At 48.5% G+C, this 18,752-nt stretch overlaps 1 protein-coding gene across 5 annotated transcripts in view; it reads left to right on the top strand.

Annotated features, from left to right (window-relative positions):
• The first annotated feature begins 847 nt into the window (after positions 1-847).
• STON2 (stonin 2) overlaps positions 848-18,752 on the top strand; it is a 190,935-nt gene continuing 173,030 nt past the window's right edge. For 2 of the 5 annotated variants that reach the window (XM_051826192.3, XM_051826188.3), the window contains exon 1: positions 877-1,027. The gene's annotated coding sequence lies outside the window, so the exon portion shown is untranslated. Of the gene's footprint in view, positions 1,028-1,105; positions 1,224-18,752 lie in introns of those variants that run through there. The other 3 variants (XM_070065346.2, XM_089322699.1, XM_008271961.4) reach the window with 2 other exon arrangements.

The raw sequence follows: 18,752 nt of genomic DNA, 5'->3' as shown, positions 1-18,752 counted from the left end.
TCTCCACCGCTGTGTGGAGATTCTCCTGGTACGTTTTTCTGATGAGAATCCCTCCCAAACTCAGAACTAGTGTCGGTTTTGACAGCCTTGTCCTATATTTCTGAGGGGGCAGGGGAGGAGGGAGATGTCTCCTGGACGGACCAGTGCCTGGCAAGTAGAATGTGCCATGGAAATGTTAGGATCATTATTATTTCAGCCTCATTTCCTTGGCCAGGTACTAAGTTCTTCGCAAATGAAGATCACTTTCTGTCTCTCTCTCCCCCACAACACATAGCGCAGAGTTCTTAATAATTCATTGACATGATTAGGACCTCGGACAAGTCGCTTCCCCTCCGCGAGCGCTGGCAGGACCCCACAGCGACCGAGTGTGGTACAAGCTGAGCGAGTACACAAGCCTGCTTGGCCCCCAATATTTACAAGCTGCTGCCCTGAACCCCACGCCCGCCGCACAGCGAAGGGTCTCAGACACGACCATTTAGTCAAAGCCTTCAGCAGGGGTGAGGTCAGGGCCGCGATGCCCCCTGCGCCCGGAGGTCTCCGACAACAAGCCCGCGGGGCTGGGGGACTCTTGGGCAGCCCCCATTCCCCGCCACACCCGTTTCACGCGAAGCAACGCTTCCAGCTCCTGTCAGCGCTGGGACGACCCGCAGTCTTCTCCGCACAGAGTGGACCGGACACCGGCTTCAGCTTCGGTTCCGAGCGCCGCGGTGCACCGCGGGGCTGCAGCGTCCCAGGCTGGGGGAGCTGATCCCGACGGAGCCCCGCCCCCTCCCACCGCCCTGGCGCCCACTCTCCAATCAGGGCGCGGCTCGGGTGCGCGCCGCGGCCAATCAGGAGCGGCGGGAGCGGCGCCGGGAGCCGGTGGGCGCGGAGCGAGCCCGGGAGTCGGGAGCCGACGGCGGCGCTGCGGCCGGAGGCAGCGCAGCGAGAGCAGCCGGGCGGCGGGGTCCCCCGGGCCGGACGAGCCGGCTCTTCCACGGCGACTTCCCGGCCGACGCGTCGTGGGACCCTGCGGGCGGCGTTGCAGGTAACTGAGCCCCGAGTGCGGGCGCGTCCCCCGGAGGGGCCCCGCAGGTGGAGCTGGCTGGGGGCTGGCCGGCCGCGAGGTCCTAGCGCCGCGGGGCTGCTTGGCGTCCCCTTGCGCCCCCAGTGCCGCGGCTGGAGCCACCGGCTGGCGCCACCTTCCCGCCGGCTGCGGGCGTCCGGGATTGGGAGTGGATGAGGTGAGTCCGGTGAGGCGGGCAGGTGGGGGTGGGAGAGACACCTGCGACCCCCGCACCGGTACACGGCACTGTTTGCCACCGGGTGCCGTCCTCAGGGATCTGGATCGCCCTGACGGCTCCGCTGGGCCAAGTGAGGAGGCGACAACAGGTGTCTCCGGGGACGGTGCCTCTTCCCCCCACCCCTCGCGCCTGAAACTCCTGCTTGGCGTCGCGCCCCACCTTCGGGGTGTCCGGGACTGGACCCCCTCCTGGCCTCCCAGGCGCGCTGCCCGCTGGACAGCGCCCAGAGGCGGCCTGGACGCCGGGCGTTGGACGGAGTTTCTATGCGCGTTGCCAAGCGATTTGCCGGACGCCCGCCCCTCGCGGGGTTGTGGAGAGTTGAAGATGAGCCTGTGCGTGCGTGTGTGTGACCGTGGGTTTGTGGATGACTGCGTGTGTGTTGCTGTGTGTATGGCTGTGTTCGTGTGTGTGTTGTGTATGGCTGTGTGGCATCTGTGTGTGTAACTGTTGAGGTAACTGTGTGTGCACATGTGTGCCTGTATGGCTGTTGTGTGTGAGTGTGTGTGTGAGGTGTGTGTGTGGCTGTGATTGTGTGTATGGCTGTGTGTGTGTGAGGTTTGTGTGTGGCTGTGTGGCATGTGGGTACTGGGTAACTGCACATGTGTGACTGTATGGCTGGTGTGTGTGTGTGTGTGACTGTGAGGTTTGTGTGTGGCTGTGTGTGTGTGGCTGTGTGGCATATGGGTAACAGGTAACTGCACATGTGTGACTGTATGGCTGGTGTGTGTGTGTGTGACTGAGGTTTGTGTGTGGCTGTGATTGTGTGTATAGCTGTGTGGCATGTGGGTAACTGAGGTAACTGACTGTGATGATTGTGTGTTTTGTATGGCTGTGATTGTGTGTGTGACGTGTAACTGTGAGATAACTATGTGTGTATGGCTGTGTGTGTAACTGTGAGTAAGTCTGTGTTTGTGAGGTTGTGTCAGTTGTGTGTGTGTGGACACAGGTGCATGGGGACATGCTCTGCCAGGTACAGTTGCTACTGAGAGGAGCTGCCTGAGGGCTGTGAGTGAATCATTAACCTGGTCTTGAGCAGCTGCTGGCCGCCCTCCATCCCCCATGCTTCCTGCTGTGTGCCTCACTCTCTTAATCTGGAAAGTGGCGATAATAATTGCACTGGCCTGATAGCATTGTTTTGAGGATTGTGTGGGCCAGTGCTCACAACAATCACAGTGCTAAGTACTCAATAAATGCTGGCTTTTATTATTTATTATATGGAGTGAATGGTCTTTTAAAGACTGAATCAGACGCGTCCAAACTGGCCCGGCAACCACCTGGAGCTCTGAACAGCCTTCTACACTTGAAGGGAAAAATGCTGTTATTAATGTTACTGATGGTATCTTTTAAAGGTTATGTACCCTGAGGTGAGTGTTGGGGGTAGAAAAAGAAAAGCTGCTCCATTCAAATAGTGAGAGAGATAAGTGCATTCCAGCTAGAAACAGAGGAAAGCTTTGTAAAAATTAGTGTGCATGTCATGTAACAAGAATGTAGTACTTTTAAAAATATTCCTGTTTCACTAATATGGCTAATTTGGAGAAAAATATTTGAAAGTTTTTATACTTTCCACTTCTCCCTTAAACAAAGTGTGTGTGTGTGTGTGTGTGTGTGTGTGAGAGAGAGAGAGAGAGAGAGAGAGAGAGAGAGAGAAGGAGAGAGAGAGAGAGAGAGAGAGAGAGAGAGAGAAAGACTAAACCATAGGACAAAATGCCTGGAAGCCTCAAATTGCAGTTGCTACTTTTAGGTGTGGGTTCCCATGTCTGACCTGGGTGGTCTGGTTCAGTGTTCTGCCACTGTGTCATTTTCCTTTCCTTGTTTAATCTCAAGATGTAAATAAACATTTGGCCCCTTTCATTTTTTTCTTTTTAAGACTTGAAATACCAACATGTAACAGACCTGCTTGAAGTTTTGAACCCTCTGCTCCTTGCCTCCCACCCTGTAACAAACTCACAAGGACCTTCGCAGAGGTCCCCTAGGGGATATCAGTGGGAATGTCTCCCAATAGCCACCATAGCCTGATAGACAAAATGCCCCAGCTCTCTAGGGTGGCCAGCACCTTAGCCTGAGCCTTAGAATCTGTTTATCCACCAAGAAAATGATTACCTTCTCTGGGGTAAGAAAGCCACTCTCAGATGCAAATCTTTCAGGCTTCTTATTAATGAGACAGTCCTTTCAGTTGTTAATGAAGAGACTTTTACTTTCTCCAAGTGAGTGGAGGATCTGAAAGCTTGTTTGGGGAGTTGTAGAGCAGGGCAAAGACTGCAGAGTTCAGAGACACCTGGTAAGAGCTCTGGCTCTGACCGAGACCAGGAAACTTGGACAACTTCCTTCACTTTTCTGAGTCAAAGTCTCCCACTCTGTAAAATGTGGACTCACATTATTATTGCAGGTGTTTTTAGAAAGGTTGTTCTAAGGATTATGGAAAATTCTAGCACATTTGCTGGGGTTACAGTTCTGTCACATCTAGAGGAGATCCTAAAGGTGCGAGTGATCAGTTTTACCTAGGAAAGGTGAAAAGACTTGATTGAGGACTGACACTTGAGCTGAGTGTAGAAGGATGAGGATGTCTGTTGTCAGAGAAGGGTGAGATGGGATTGCAAGGAAGGGTGGCAGGGGGAGAAGACATTCTAGACAGCGCAATAATCACAGGTGCTATCATAGCCTATTTAAGTTAACAAACAACCGCCAAACCTCAGTGGTTTACAATAACACAAGTTGGTTTCCCACTTACGCTGCTTGTGCCATGTAGGTCAGGCATGCTTCTGCTCTTCACCTTGGTTCTGGGGCCCATGGAGACTTTTTAAAATTTTTATTTGAGAGGCAGAATGACAGAGAGACAGAGGGAGAAACAGGGATAGAGCTCAGCTCTTCTATCCAGTACTTCACTCCCCAGAAGCCTACAACAGCTGGGACTGGGCCAGACTGAAGCCAGGATTCTAGAACAACACCTGGGTTTCCTGTGAAGGTGGCAATGACCCAAGCGAATGGGCCACCATCCACTGCCCTCCCAGGCACACCAGCAGGAAGCCTGATTGTAAGCAGAGTAGTCAGAACTTGAACCAGCACTCTGATATGGGCATTCCAAGTTGTGGTTAATACCTACCCCACACTGAGGCTTTAAAAACAGCTTCTGTCTCTCTGGGACAGTGCTGATCTTGTTATGGCAAAAGGTGAAAGAGAAGAAAACTATGGCACTTAATGTCTGCTCACAAGTAGGAGCTGTCACCCTACTTTCCAAGATAAGTCCTATGACCAAGTCTGGGACATATGGGAAGTATATGCTTCCTGCAGAGAACAAGGTGTGTCTGAGGAGGAGAGAAGGTGCTGAGGAAACTAGTCAGGGAAATAACCCAGAGGCAGATGATGAAGTGCCCTGGGTCATGTGCTAGGGCTTGGAACTGTATCCTACGGACAAGGAGCAGCCACTGAAGGGTTGTAATACCAGGTTTGACAACATCAGACCTTCAGAACACATCTCTAGAGGCAATGTAGAGAGAAGCTTGAAACAGGTGAGACTGAAGACAAGAGATGATGAGGGCCAGAATGGGTACAGCAGCCTCTGTTCTCGCTGTCACTGTCACGTGACTTGAAATTTTGGGAGAATTATTCATTTGGCATGTGAATGGCTTGTCTTCTGCACAAGCTGCCTCCTCTTAAAGTTGTTCTTTTGTCATGGCATCTAAAGCAGCAGTTCTCTAACTCATATATGAGGATCAGGTGGAGACTTAGAGACAGTGGCAGATTCTTGCCTTGCACAAGTTTCTGAATCTGGGGTAGAGCCTGAGAATGAGCATTTTTTTTTTTTTTTTTGATAGGCAGAGTGGACAGTGAGAGAGAGAGACAGAGAGAGAAAGGTCTTCCTTTGCCGTTGGTTCACCCTCCAATGGCCGCCGCTGCAGCCGGCGCACCGCGCTGATCCGATGGCAGGAGCCAGGAGCCAGGTGCTTTTCCTGGTCTCCCATGGGGTGCAGGGCCCAAGCACCTGGGCCATCCTCCACTGCACTCCCTGGCCATAGCAGAGAGCTGGCCTGGAAGAGGGGCAACCGGGACAGAATCCGGCGCCCCGACCGGGACTAGAACCCGGTGTGCCGGCGCCGCAAGGTGGAGGATTAGCCTATTGAGCCACGGCGCCGGCTGAGAATGAGCATTTTTGTCCAGTGTTGCGGGAATGTTGATACTGCTGGTCTGAAGACTTTAGCATTCTCCAAACTAAAGGGAGAAATTAAGATATGGCTGACAAATAGTCAGACCACCATGAAAGGGCCTCAAGGAAGGAGCAAAAAGGCTGAGAGATCCCACCCAGCCTTCTCCATGTAGCAGTTTTGCTTAAGGCTGGCTCTGACCATGAGCTGTAGGGTCTGTAAGAATGACTGAGTCTCTAGATTGATATTAAACTGCAGATGCAACTCTCATAGCGAAGAGATGAAAAAAAGCTCAGATTAAGAGGAGCAAGAAATGTACAAGTGTTGCTTTATGCATTCCCTTTGTAATTGTGCCCAGACTTCCCTTCCTCTCGTTGAGCACACACCCTTTGGTTTGGCTCCAGACCTCTCACTCAAGCCTGTCAACATATTCCAAACCTGACCCATCACATTGCTCGCCATTCCAGTTGTAATTTCTTCTGAAGCAGAGCTTCCTACTGGGTGGATGTTTGGCTGAATTTTTATAATACTCAGACCAAGAAATTGCTTGCTTCACTTGAGGTCACCCTCACCAATAAACATCTGTACCATGTGGTCATGCAAATTGTGATTTATCCCCCCCAAGATAAATAACCGCCTGAGAACTCAAGATTGTCCATGGTTTGGCGAATACTAATAGGTGGAGCAAGTCGCAACAATTCCTCTAACTGTGAGTCATCACTCTTGTAAGGACAGAGCTTTCCAAAGTGATCGTTATGAGGAAAGTATGTTGGAGTATACAACATGACAGAGGAAGTAAGACACAGTGAGGGCTTCTTTTCATTATATTTTTCTCAGTTGTGGACACGCAGAAATCATAACTACCTGGGGTCCAGACCATCAGTGTTGTGCCCATTCAACAGAGAGCATGTGAATGAATGACATCTTCCTAGGGTCATCATTTTGAGTACTGGCTAACAGGTTAGATTATTTGCTTCAAGGTAGGATGAATGTAAAATGATCCATTTGAGGTATGAATAGAAAATTCTATCTAAGTCTTTGTGAAATAAGAAACATCTTGATTGGCTCAAGCTATAAAATGAAGAGAGTAAGACTCGAAAAGCCCCATGTCCTAATTGAGATTTCACAGACAAATCATGCCGTGAAGAATTATTCAGGATTCTAGATACCTTCAGGGATGGATGAGAAAGCCTAGAACCATAACCTCTGTCCAAAAGGCCCAGGGCCACCTCTGGTTCCCTTTCCTGGTAATTGTGAAAAGCAAGCTGTTTCACTTCCTCTCTCATGTTGGCCTCAATACTGCCTTCTGTTTCTCAGCTCTATAGTGAACTATGACAATTTCCTTCACCTCAGATTTCCAGGAAATTTGGCCTAACATTTTGATAGATGCAGCAAACAAGCCCCTATGTGGGGAGCATCTCGGACTAGACTAAGTTACTGGAATTAAGACTTATTCTATGCATCTGCTTTCCCACAATATGGCGCTGAGAAGGGAAACAGCTTCTACACAGCTGCCTCCAGTTCAACCAATAAACAGCAGGACCTGCTCCTGATTGGAGGAGAGCAGCGTACTCGGCGTGTGGGTAGCAGAGTTGGGATTGGTGGAAGAGGACTATAAAGAAGGAGAGAGACAACATGCACCAGGAACATCTAAGGGGAACACCTGTGCAGCCCCCGAGAGAGCCGGCCGGCGGTGTGCGGCTCCCCCGCGGAAGTGGGGAATGTGGCAGGGGGAACCGCCCTTCCACGGAGGTGGAAGGGACGGTAGCCAACCCGGGAAGAACCAGCAGCAAACCCGGGGAGGGCTGAGCAGACGAAAGAACAGCGCAGGATCCTGTGTCGTTCCTCCACGAAGAGGGGGAGCGACACCCCTAGAGTTTAGAAGAACCAGTAAGACCAGGAACATTTAGCCAGAAGGGATTTAAAATGCTGAAGAGGGGCAGGCATTGTGGCACAATAGGTTAAACTACCACTTGGAACACCCACATCCTATTTCAGAATGCCTGGAATTCAGTCCCACCTCCTCCTCCTAATCCAGTTTCCTGCTAATGCACCTGGGAGGCAACTGATGATGTCTCAAGTGATTAGTACCCTGCCACTCACATGGAAGACCTGGATGGAGTTCTGGGCTCCTGGCTTCAGCCTGGCCTAGCACTGGCTGTTGTGAGCCGTCACTCTGCCTTTCAAATCAATCAAATCAATCAATAAATCTTTGAAGGCTAAACTAAAATAAAATGCTGAAAATGTTCTTTAGGAAATGTTAGTATCACGGCCAGTGTTGTGGCATGATGGGTTAAGCCCCTGCCTGCATCCCACGTGGGCGCCAGTTTAAGTTCCGCCTGTAGCACTTCCAATCCAGCTGCCTGCTAATGCACGTGGGAAAGCAGTGGAAGATGACCCAAGTCTTTGGATCCTGCTGTTGTGGCCATCTGGGGAGTGGACCAGCAGATAGAAGATCTCTATCTCCTCCCACCCACAACTCTGCCTTTGAAATAAATAAAATAAATATTTTTAAAAAGATTTATTTGAGAGGAAGAGTTACAGACAGAGAGAGGAAGAGACAGGAGAGAGACATGTTCCATCCTCTGGTTCACCTCCCAAATGGCCACAACGACCAGAGCTGGGTCTATCTGAAACTAGGAGCCAGGAGCTTCTTCTGGGTCTCCCACATGGGTGCAGGGGCCTAAGCACTTGAGTTATCCTCTGCTGCTTTCTTAGGCACATTAGCAGGGAGCTGGATTGGAAGTGGAGCAGCCAGGACACAAACAGACACCCATTTGGGATGTTGGTGCTGCAGGCCGAAGCTTAACCTGCTAAGCACCAGCCCCAATAAAATAAGCCTTAAAAAAATAAAATGTTAGGACCCTACTTAGATAACATTCATCTAACAATTTGATATTTAAGAAGTATAAGTAACAAATCACTAGATAAATAGCATCTTCTCTATATGTTTATATTGAGTAAAGTCTATCATGCATATTTTTATCTCTAGAAGTTAGATTTCTAGTGTAATTTCTGTCTGAAATTCAATAACTAAGATGGAAACAATTGTGTTGAACTTTATAGATGTTTAATAGAAGGGCAGGATCGAAAGCTCAAGGTCTGTTGACTATTTCACGTGTTGTATACCCTTGTGTCAGCCTAGAGTGGCCCCACCTAACCAGCAAGGGGAGGTCAGTGTCCCTTGTGGTGTTTAGTCATAATGAAGCATTTTTGCAGATTGCTAATGGCTCAGTGAAACCTATAGGAGGTGACTTCATGTGAATTTCATTGACCATCTTCTGGGCTCAAAACTGCATAAGAAGTTAGGAGGAACACAGAGAAGTGCTGTGTTCAGTCTTCTGCCCAGGGCTTCCATTCTGAGAAAAGGTGTAAAATGTATTAATGCAAAATCAATACTAATTAAACAACAGTGAGAATAAGAGGTAAAGAATAGGCAGAGGGGTACTGAGAGCTGTAGATTCAGACCAGGCATCCTTCAGAGGTTGTGGTGTATTTGGAAGGTTCATGGCAGAGCAGTTCCACTGGTCTGAATGTGGATAGCTTGGTGGAAGTACTGGCAACGGCCAGAGCTGGGCCAACCTGAAGCTAGGAACCAGGAGCCTCCTCAGGGTCTCCCACATGGGTGCAAGGGCCCAAGAACTTGGACCATCCTCCCTGGCCATTAGCAGGAAGCAGGATTCGAAGAGGAGCAGCCAGGACTTGAACCTGGCACCCATATGGGATGCTGGTGCTGCAGGTGGAGACTTAACCTACTATACCACACTGCCAGCTCTTGGAGCACTAGTATTTAGGGAATGGACCTAAGTGAACTGTGCCTCTGAGTTGACCTATCAGTCTGTTTCACGTACGCTGACTAGAACTCTGTATTTAAAGGGAAGGAGTAGGTAGGAGAGAAGGGAGCTCCTAGCTGGATGATTTCTGCAAGCTTCCCTTTCTTGACTGCCATCTGACCACCTAATCTGAATATTGGTGCCTTTGTCAACTTGTATAACCTCCTAACGAATGAAGCCAGGCAGTGACTAGCTAGCAGATGAGCAACCCTGGACCCTGATCCACCTTAACGTGCTCGTCTTATTATTAGGAAAGCACTTTGGAGCTAAGGATGTCAAACCTTTTTATAAATAAAATCTAATCCTACTATAAACCCTGTTGAACTGGCAGGCGTTTGGTCTCTCTGCACTTCCAAAATGGCCTGGAAAGATCAAGTGACTTTTTTAAAGTCACGCAGGAATCCCCTGACACTTCTACCTTACCTGACCCCACTCCACCCTCTGACATTTTAGGGGGGTGGATACTTAGCTTAAGTTGATTTGCAGATCTCCAAAAGGATGGTGTCACTAAGAACTTAGGGCTCTGCAGCTAGTGTTGGGCCCCATGGAGGCCCTCATGTGTAATCTCAACAGGTCCTTGTTCGTTTTAAATAGAAGGAAAATAATTACAGCCTTCTGCTTCAGACTTATCCTTGGCTCTCATTGAAAGAAGGCACCATGTTAGTGCTGTAGGTCTGTGCAAACATGCCATCCGAATGGAATGACATTTAGTATAGCAGCAGTATCAGTGACTTTCAATCTGCTTGAACTTTCAAGTGAGACATCAGACCCTTACCAGCCTGATAGAAGCACTCCATCAGGCTGCCTTTTGAAATTTGCTAGTTGCTTTTTTCCTTTTTTAAAAACAATGAAATGCTGGGCCGGCACCGCAGCTCACTAGCTAATCCTCCGCCTAGTGGCGCCGGCACACCGGGTTCTAGTCCCGGTCGGGGCGCCGGATTCTGTCCTGGTTGCCCCTCTTCCAGGCCAGCTCTCTGCTGTGGCCAGGGAGTGCGGTGGAGGATGGCCCAAGTGCTTGGGCCCTGCACCCCATGGGAGACCAGGAGAAGCACCTGGCTCCTGCCATCGGATCAGCGCGGTGTGCTGGCCGCAGCGCACTGGCCACGGTGGCCATTGGAGGGTGAACCAACGGCAAAGGAAGACCTTTCTCTCTGTCTCTCTCTCTCTCACTGTCCACTCTGCCTGTCAAAAAAAAAAAAAAAAAATGAAATGCTTTAAATGAAAACAGATTTTACTTCACTGTTTGCTTAAGAAACAGGATATATTTTTCCTGATATATGCTTTTAATTTTTTAAAATTTCTTTGCAAGGCAGAAACAGAGAGAGAGCATGCATCATGCTGGTTGACTTCCCAAATGCTTGCAGCAGCTAGTGCCATGCTTGAAACTCAATCCAGCTCTCCCATGTGGCTGGCAGAGCACCAGCAGCATCATCCGTATCTTCCAGGCTGCATATTCATAGGAAGCTAGAATTGGGAGTAGACCTGGCACTCAAATCTAGGCACTCCATTATGGAATGTGGACATCTCAAGCAGCGTCTTAATCACTAGGTCAATGTCCACCCCAGTTAAGCTTTTACAAAGACAAGGATTTTAATGTCATGGTTAAGTGGGTAAGGCTGGTTTGATCCATAGCCAAAGAACTTTTTCAATTATTGCTTCAGTGTTGTCTGTTGTGTGCACCCAGAACTCTCAAAAACAGTGTGTGTATTTTCCCGTTCTTGCCAAACATAAGACAATATTTTTTTCTGCATCATTCCTTGTCCCTACACTTCCCTCTACTTCAGACTTCAAACACTTGAAGTGTATGGAACTCTTTCATCATTATTGAAATGATCAAAATCACTATGCAGAGCTATCATTCATTCAGTTTTACTGTATGCCAGGTCTTGTGCTGAGTTGTGGATACCACATTATTAATAATGTATACACCCATGCTTAAGGTCATCAACAGTGATATCCCATTTTACAGGTGAGACAGATAGAGGCTGAGGTTAAGAAATTTGTCAAAGATTGGAGTAGACCTGCACTTTGACCCCACCTCTCCATTTCTTAGCTGTAGAAGCTATGCCGGTCACTACAGTGTCTGGAAACAAAAACAAGAATACTCTGAAGCATTTACAGGGGCTGGTTGACCATTCTGGCCACATGCTTGGACCTCAGGCTGGGATGGAAACTGCCATTATTTTTGGCTCTGTCAGTTCACACTAACAGCAGGGCATTTGAAGCACACTGTTTCTCTTTTCTCTATTTCTTCCTCAACTTTTTTGTTGTTAAGTAATCTCTGAAAAGGTGGTGATTTGGAGAGTGGGATCTCTCTGCGTGGCAAGTCTCTCAGTCAGTCGCCCCTCAGTCCGATTGGCATGTGTTTCCTGATTTCCCCAGCATCCATCACATGCAGGGCCAGGGAATTCACAAGCTCCACTGATGAGTGGTTTTAATTTCTTGATCCCTTTGGGATCCCTTTGGGCAGTCCTTTGGGGTGCAGTTCCAGGCAGACAGAGTTGTTTGCTGTCATCTGTCAGCCTCTGCTCTGGGTGACGCGGCTGTTCACAGCACAGTGCTCGTGGGTCCAGGGATTGAACCCTGTTATTTGCTTGTGTTTTTCCTGTGAAGAGGCTGGAGACTGTGCACCCAGTCAGACCAGGCACTTTGCAGAGGCCCTAGCCATAAGAAAACCTGATAAGAGTGCAGGGTCATTTATGTGTATGTGTCTCTATTTATGGGAGGGAAAACCCTGCAAGTGAACAAAGTTCATTTCAGGATGGAACATGGTGATGTGGTCAAGAGTCCAGACTTGGGTTTGAATTGTGAGGTCTGAGCTAAGACAATTAACTTCCCTGTGCCGTAGTTTCCTTATCTCTTGAAGGGGATAATAACAGAATCTACTTCATTGAACTATTATGAGCATTCCATGAGTTATTTAACTAAATGAGTTGTAAAGCATTTTGAGACTCATGTCTGGGAGATAGGGAATGTTACATAAGTGTTTATGCCACATAAAAATAAAGTGGCAGGTGAACATCCTGTGTGGGTTAAATGGCGCTGTAATAGATGAGGCTCATATGACTGTTTCAGTAAAAGTTCTCACGGTGAGTTATGCAAATGATTTTTCTCTAACTGTGCTAGGGGAACTAGCCAGTTTTTTTAAAAAAAATCACATGAGAAGCCTCTGTTTGGTGTAGGGATTAAGCATTGATTGGGACACCTGCACACCCCCTGCCTGTGTTTGAATTCCTGCCCCACTTCCAATTCCAGCTTCCTGCTATTTGCACTGGGAGACAGCAAGGGACAGCTCAAGCACATGGATCCCTGCTACCCAAGTGGGAGGCCTGGATTGAGTTCTGGTTCCCAGACTTCAGCCTGGCCAAACCCTGGCTGTTGTAGGCAGTTCAAATAAAATGAAAATAAATAAATACATTTTTAAATCAATGGGAAATATGTAAATTACCTTTTTGTAAAATAAATGTGAGAAAAACAGTGTAAGAAAAAAAAAGATGAAGGTTGATGACCTGAGGGTTTTTAAAGAAAATTAATTTATTTGAATGGCAGAGTGGCAGAGAGAGAGAGAGAGAGAGAGAGAAAGAGAGAAGTCTTTGGCCTGCTGGTTCACTGTCCAAATGGCTGCAACAGCTGGGTTTGGGCCAGGCCAAAGCTAGTAGCCATTAACTGCACATCCAAGGTGGCAGGGGCTCAAGTCCTTGGGCCATCTGCTGCTGCTTTCCCAGGTACGTAATCAGGATCCAGAATTGGAAGCAGCTGGGAGCGTGAACTTAGAACTGGTGCTTTGAAATGGGACACCGGCATCAAAGGTGGTGGATTAACATACTGTACCACAGTGGCAGCCCACGACCTGACCCGAGGGTTTTTGCCAGAACCGCTGGGAAGATGGAGCAGACATCGTCTTGGGTGGATGGGGGAATTTCTGCTGCTGGCATTTGAGAGTTGGGAGAATACTTGGTTGCCTTTGGATATGTTGAGTTTGAGAGGCTTGTAGCCCCTGAAGTGAAGGTGCTCTGGGGTATCAGGCTGTGTTGAGTGAGAAGTGAAGGATCTGTATGGGGTCCCTAGCTCATAGATGGGATTGAAAGCCATGAAGGAATGAAAGCAGGCAGAGAAGGGTCTAAGGGCTGACGGGAAGCATTCCAGCTTCAGTGGAAAAGTCCAGCTGGGCCCCAGATTTCTTTCTTTCTTTTTTTTTTTTAATATTTATTTATTTATTTGAAAGTAAGAGTTACACAGAAAGAGGAGATGCAGAGAGAGAAAGAGTCTTCCATCCTGTGGTTCACTCCCAAAATGGTCGCAATGGCTGGAGTTGGGCTGATCCAAAGCCAGAATCCAGGAGCTTGTTCTGGGTCTCCCACGTGGGTGCAGGGACCCAAGGACTTGGGCCATCTTTCACTGCTTTCCCAGGCCATAGCAGAGAGCTAGATCAGAAGTGGAGCAGCCGAGACTCGAACTGGTGCCCATATGAGATGCTGGCAGTGCAGGCGGCGGCTTTTACCTGCTATGCCACAGTGCCAGGCCCTGAGCCCCAGATTTCTAGTTTTTTCTTTTCTTCAATTTGCCAGTGAAAATCAAGTGAGGACCCATTCGGTGTTAATGTTGTCACTGGATCATTTCCTTTCATTTGAGCTCTGTAATGCATGGACATTCGAGTTAATAGATGAGGATCAGATATTGTTTGACCTCTTAAGAGCTTTGTGTCCTTGGGCAAACTACTTAATCTCTGAGACTCAGTTTCCATACCAGTGAGATGAGAACTGTAGTAAAAATTCCCATAGCTCAGGAAGCGCTGCATTCATGCTGTGAAGCTTATCTTGCCTTTGTCACCATGAAATTCTCGCCGTTCACGCCACCATGTTAGAAATGAGGAGCAGCGACAGCTCACACATTTTTAAATCCCTTTGAATTTTCCCTGAACTGAAACCTACATTTTAATTTAGCTCGTACTGTTACTATTTTGCTTCTTTTTATTAAAAAATAAAGGAGGACGTGAGAGAGATACTACATTAAATTCTGCACACATCTGTCAGTTACTTATGTTTCTTCTATAATTGAAGCATTGCATCCAGAGATCAATCGTGTCCTGTGTGTGTAGCCATTGCTGCATGAATCACAGATGCATGAGCAGAGATCTGAAAACTGAAACAGAAAAAAAGGATATCTCTGTCAATGACAGTGTTTCAATATCGCACACGCCAACCTCGTACTTGCTGTGTACCACCTTGAGTCAAGAAGGCACTAATTTATTTACAAATATGTATTTGAAAGAGCAACAGAGGGAGACATACACACACACACTCACACACACTCACACACATACATCTTTCATCTGCTGGTTCACCCAATAAATGGTCTTAACAGCCTGGACTGGCCCAGGCCAAAGCCGGGAGCCAGGAACTACATTATGGTCTCCCTACATGGGTGGCAAGGACCCAAGTACTTGGGCCATCTTCTGCTGTCTTCCCAGCCACATTATCAGGAAGCTGGATTGGAAGTAGAGCAGCCAGAATGTGAACTAGCACTCTGATATGTGATAGTAGTGTCACAAGCAATGACTTAACCCACTGCACCAAAATGATGGTCCCATACTCTTCCACTTAATTTTTTTTTTTTTTTAATTTATATTTTGAGAGACAGAGAAAGAAAGAGAACCCATCCACTGATTCACTTCCTAAATGCCTGCAATGGCCATCCCAAAGCTGGAAGCCAGGATCTCAGTTAAGGTCTACTGTGTGAGTGGCAGGAACTTGATTAGTTGAGCTGTCACTGCTGCCTTTCATGGCCTCCACTAGAAGGAAGCTAAAATTGGGAGCAGAACCAAGATTCAAATCGAAATACTCTAATGTGGGACGTGACCGTCCTAACCAGTGTCTCAATTGCTAGGCCAAAAACTCTCCCCTGCTCACACTTTTTGAATAAACTAATTCTCCTTGTTTTTAAATTCAAGTTATATGGTTGGTTGGAAAATGCTTCTAAAGCACTTTTATAAAAAGTCTCACTGTCCAAGCTGAATATGAACCCAGAGATACAGACAGCAAAGATCACATTCTGAGGTCTTGTCTCTCCATTCTCTAATTAGCATATCTGCTGTGTTTGCATTTATGGTTTATATGCTTTGAATTTGTGGCTTTTCTGTTTTGCAAGAGTTACTGTCAGTGAGACGTCTACCCAAAGAAATACTACCATTAGTGGTAGCAGGACGAAACATATGTAGTGGCATGGTTTGTTTCTAACTCTCTACTAGAGTTTTTGAGAAGCCTTCTCCTGATGGATGTGGGTGATGTGAGGACAAAAAGAAGAAAACACCAGCAACTCCAAAGCAGGAAAACTAATAGGAAAGAGCTTCCAGTGGCTAAAATTTTCTTTCTGGTCTTTCAGGTTGAGGAAATAAAAAGAATAGGCATAAATGGTGGGAAATTTCCATCAACTTGGGAAAAACAATAGAATAAATAATTCTTAGCCACTGAGGTGAGAGTCCAGGGAGTCACAAGGTCAAAGGATCCTGTCCCATTTGTCTGTAGTGACAACCTCTCCTCCCCCTACAAGAAATGCATTCCACTTGAACAATAGCAGTGTCCCTGGGAAATTGAAGTACAGACAGATGGAATTTTTGTAAACCGAATTGTTTTAGAAGTACACCGGGGATATGCTTTTCTATATCTTTCAAATTTTCTTTATTAAGATTATATTCTTTTTATAATAGAAACACAGAAATTACAATAGCACGTTTCCAAGAAAGAAACTAGGAATATGGAGATGGGTGACCTGTCACCCTTTAAAGGTGCTCAGTTGTTCACAGTTGGTAACATGAGAATTCTTTTGTCCCACAAGTTGCGACACTTCCTGCAGTTCTGCTCTCCAAATTTGTAATTTGTAAAAAAGTGAAGGATGTGAATAGTGCATTTCATGCATCAAAATCTCAGACAGCGCTCTACCAGAGCGGAGCCAGGCCTCACTCAAAACAGATAAGTTACTGACTTTCACACTTTGCCAGGCCCACCCAGTATGTCCTGGTTCCCTGTGGCTGTCCCTGGCAGTCGGGGACAACCACATGCCCCATCTTCATTTGGCAGGAGTGATTAGGGATGTGTCAGCTTTTGAGAGCCCTGATGCACAGGATTAAGTCACTGTTAGCCTCGGGGCCCTGTGCAGCGGCCGCCTAGGAGGCTCACCACTGCAGCTGAGGTTCAGTGTTTGCCTGGGATGTTTTGGTTTTATGTCCGTGTGTGTGTTTTGTTGGGGGGAAGAATCCTCAGAAAAGGGAAGGAGATATGCCCTGCCTTATTGAGAACGGAAATAAGGAATTGTCATGTCAGGGTCAGTAGAAGCCACAGTGTCTGGTTTCTGTCGCTCCCCCTCCTCGTGGAGGAGCAACACAGGACCCTGCGCTGTTCTTTCGTCTGCTCGGCCCTCCCCGGGTTTGCTGCTGGTTCTTCCCGGGTTGGCTACTATCCCTTCCACCTCCGTGGAAGGGCAGTTCCCCCTGGCCGCATTCCCCACTTCCGCAGGGGAGCGGCACACCGCCGGCCGGTTCTCTCGGGGGCTGCACGGGTTCCCTTAGATGTTCCCCATAGATGTTCCCGATGCATGCCGTTTCTCTCCTCCTTTATAGTCCTTCTCTGCCAATCCCAACTCGGCTGCCCACACGCCGAGTACGCTGCTCTCCAATCAGGAGCAAGTCCTACAGTTAATTGGTTGAACTGGAGGCAGCTGTGCGGAAGCTGTTTACTTCTCTCCCAGCGCCATATTGTGGGAGAGCAGATGCATAGAATAAGTCCTAATTCGAGTAACTTAGTCTAGTCCGGATTGCTCCCCACAGATCCCCCTTTCTTTTTATTTTTTAGCGTTGATACGCGCCTGTCTTCGGTGTCCCGCGGCACACACTAGAGTTGCCACAGGCTCTTACAAGTCCTATCCATCAGGCAAACCGAATCCGGGTCCTCTCTTCGCCATGTTGTGAGGAGGTTTTTAGGCGCTGATGCGTGCCTGTGTTCGGTGCCCTGCAGCGCATACTCTGCTCTGCTAGAACTGCCTGCAGGTGTTTACAAAACCTATCAGGCAAACCGAATCCAAGCCTTCTCATTGCCGTATTGTGGGGGAGACTTATTAGTGTTGGTTTGTGCCTATCTTCGGTGACCTGCAGCTCATACTCTGGTCGAGCTTTGCTGGCGCTTACCGCCTTAAATCAGGCAGACCGAATCCAAGCCTCCTAATTGGCATGTTGAGGGGAGGCCTTATTTTTCTCTATTTCTCTATCTCCGGGCATTTCTATTTCTCCCATTTTACTTCTGTCTGCCAACATTCCTATTTCTTTTACTTCTAAACTTCTGTTTCTCTTATCCCCGCAGCTTCCCGGCACCTCGCCCCGCCGGCGGGTTCCCGGCTCTGCGCCGCTTCAGCCCGCGCGCCTCTCTCATCTGCGCAGCTTCCCGGCTTTGCGCGGCTCGGCTTTGCGCGCTCCGCGGTCTCCACGCTTAACCCTTTCGCGTCTGAACCACGGCCTACGCCAGCGTTCCCTATCTATTCACGCCCCGTGCTCTCTCTGCACGCGGCGGCTTCCGCGAGTAACACAGCGTAGCTTGCGTCTCCGCCACTAGGATTCAATCTAAGTTCCCCGGGCTAGCCTGGCGAATTCAACCCAGCGTACGTCTCCGCCCCACGATTTGGCTTCCCGTCCTTTGCTCCCCGGGCTAATCAGACGGATCCCAATCTGGCTTACGTCTCAGCTTCTGGTTTCAACTTTTCGCCCCCTATTCCCGGGCTAACTTGAGAACCCCAAAGTGGCTTTCGTTTCCGCCTTGGCCTGCCCCCCGCGGCTTCAATTTCCCTAACATTTTTCTCTACCCGGTATGTTTCCCCAAGCTTTCCTCCAACGATATTCCTCCCTCATTTCTCCTGGCCTCTCCCCACAGTCCGCGTCCGAGTCTGTTTGTTCTAGCTTTCACTTTCGCTTTCGACCTTAGAGATTCCTCCCAGCTTCCCCCCGTAGTCCGTATCTGAGTCTATGCCTAGGCTTTCAATAGCTTCTTCCGGCACCCTTTTTCGTCCGGCTTTTCCCTAGGCTGTTTGCTAGTCTGTCTCTCCGGTAATTTCCCACTTCTTCCCGTTTCTTCCCTCTTAAGTTTGCTATCCGTCCTAGGTTTCCTATCCGAGCTAGGTTTCCTAATCCGAGTCAGGTTTCCTATCCGAGTCACGGCACCATTATGTCGCTCCCCCTCCTCGTGGAGGAGCAACACAGGACCCTGCGCTGTTCTTTCGTCTGCTCGGCCCTCCCCGGGTTTGCTGCTGGTTCTTCCCGGGTTGGCTACTATCCCTTCCACCTCCGTGGAAGGGCAGTTCCCCCTGGCCGCATTCCCCACTTCCGCAGGGGAGCGGCACACCGCCGGCCGGTTCTCTCGGGGGCTGCACGGGTTCCCTTAGATGTTCCCCATAGATGTTCCCGATGCATGCCGTTTCTCTCCTCCTTTATAGTCCTTCTCTGCCAATCCCAACTC

The sequence above is a fragment of the Oryctolagus cuniculus genome, chromosome 20 (genome assembly GCF_051225735.1).
Source record: "Oryctolagus cuniculus isolate XC-2025 breed Fujian yellow rabbit chromosome 20, ASM5122573v1, whole genome shotgun sequence".
NCBI classification, from domain to species: domain Eukaryota; kingdom Metazoa; phylum Chordata; class Mammalia; order Lagomorpha; family Leporidae; genus Oryctolagus; species Oryctolagus cuniculus.
Note: the sequence above shows the minus strand (reverse complement) of the source record. Positions and strands in the feature narration are given on the sequence as shown.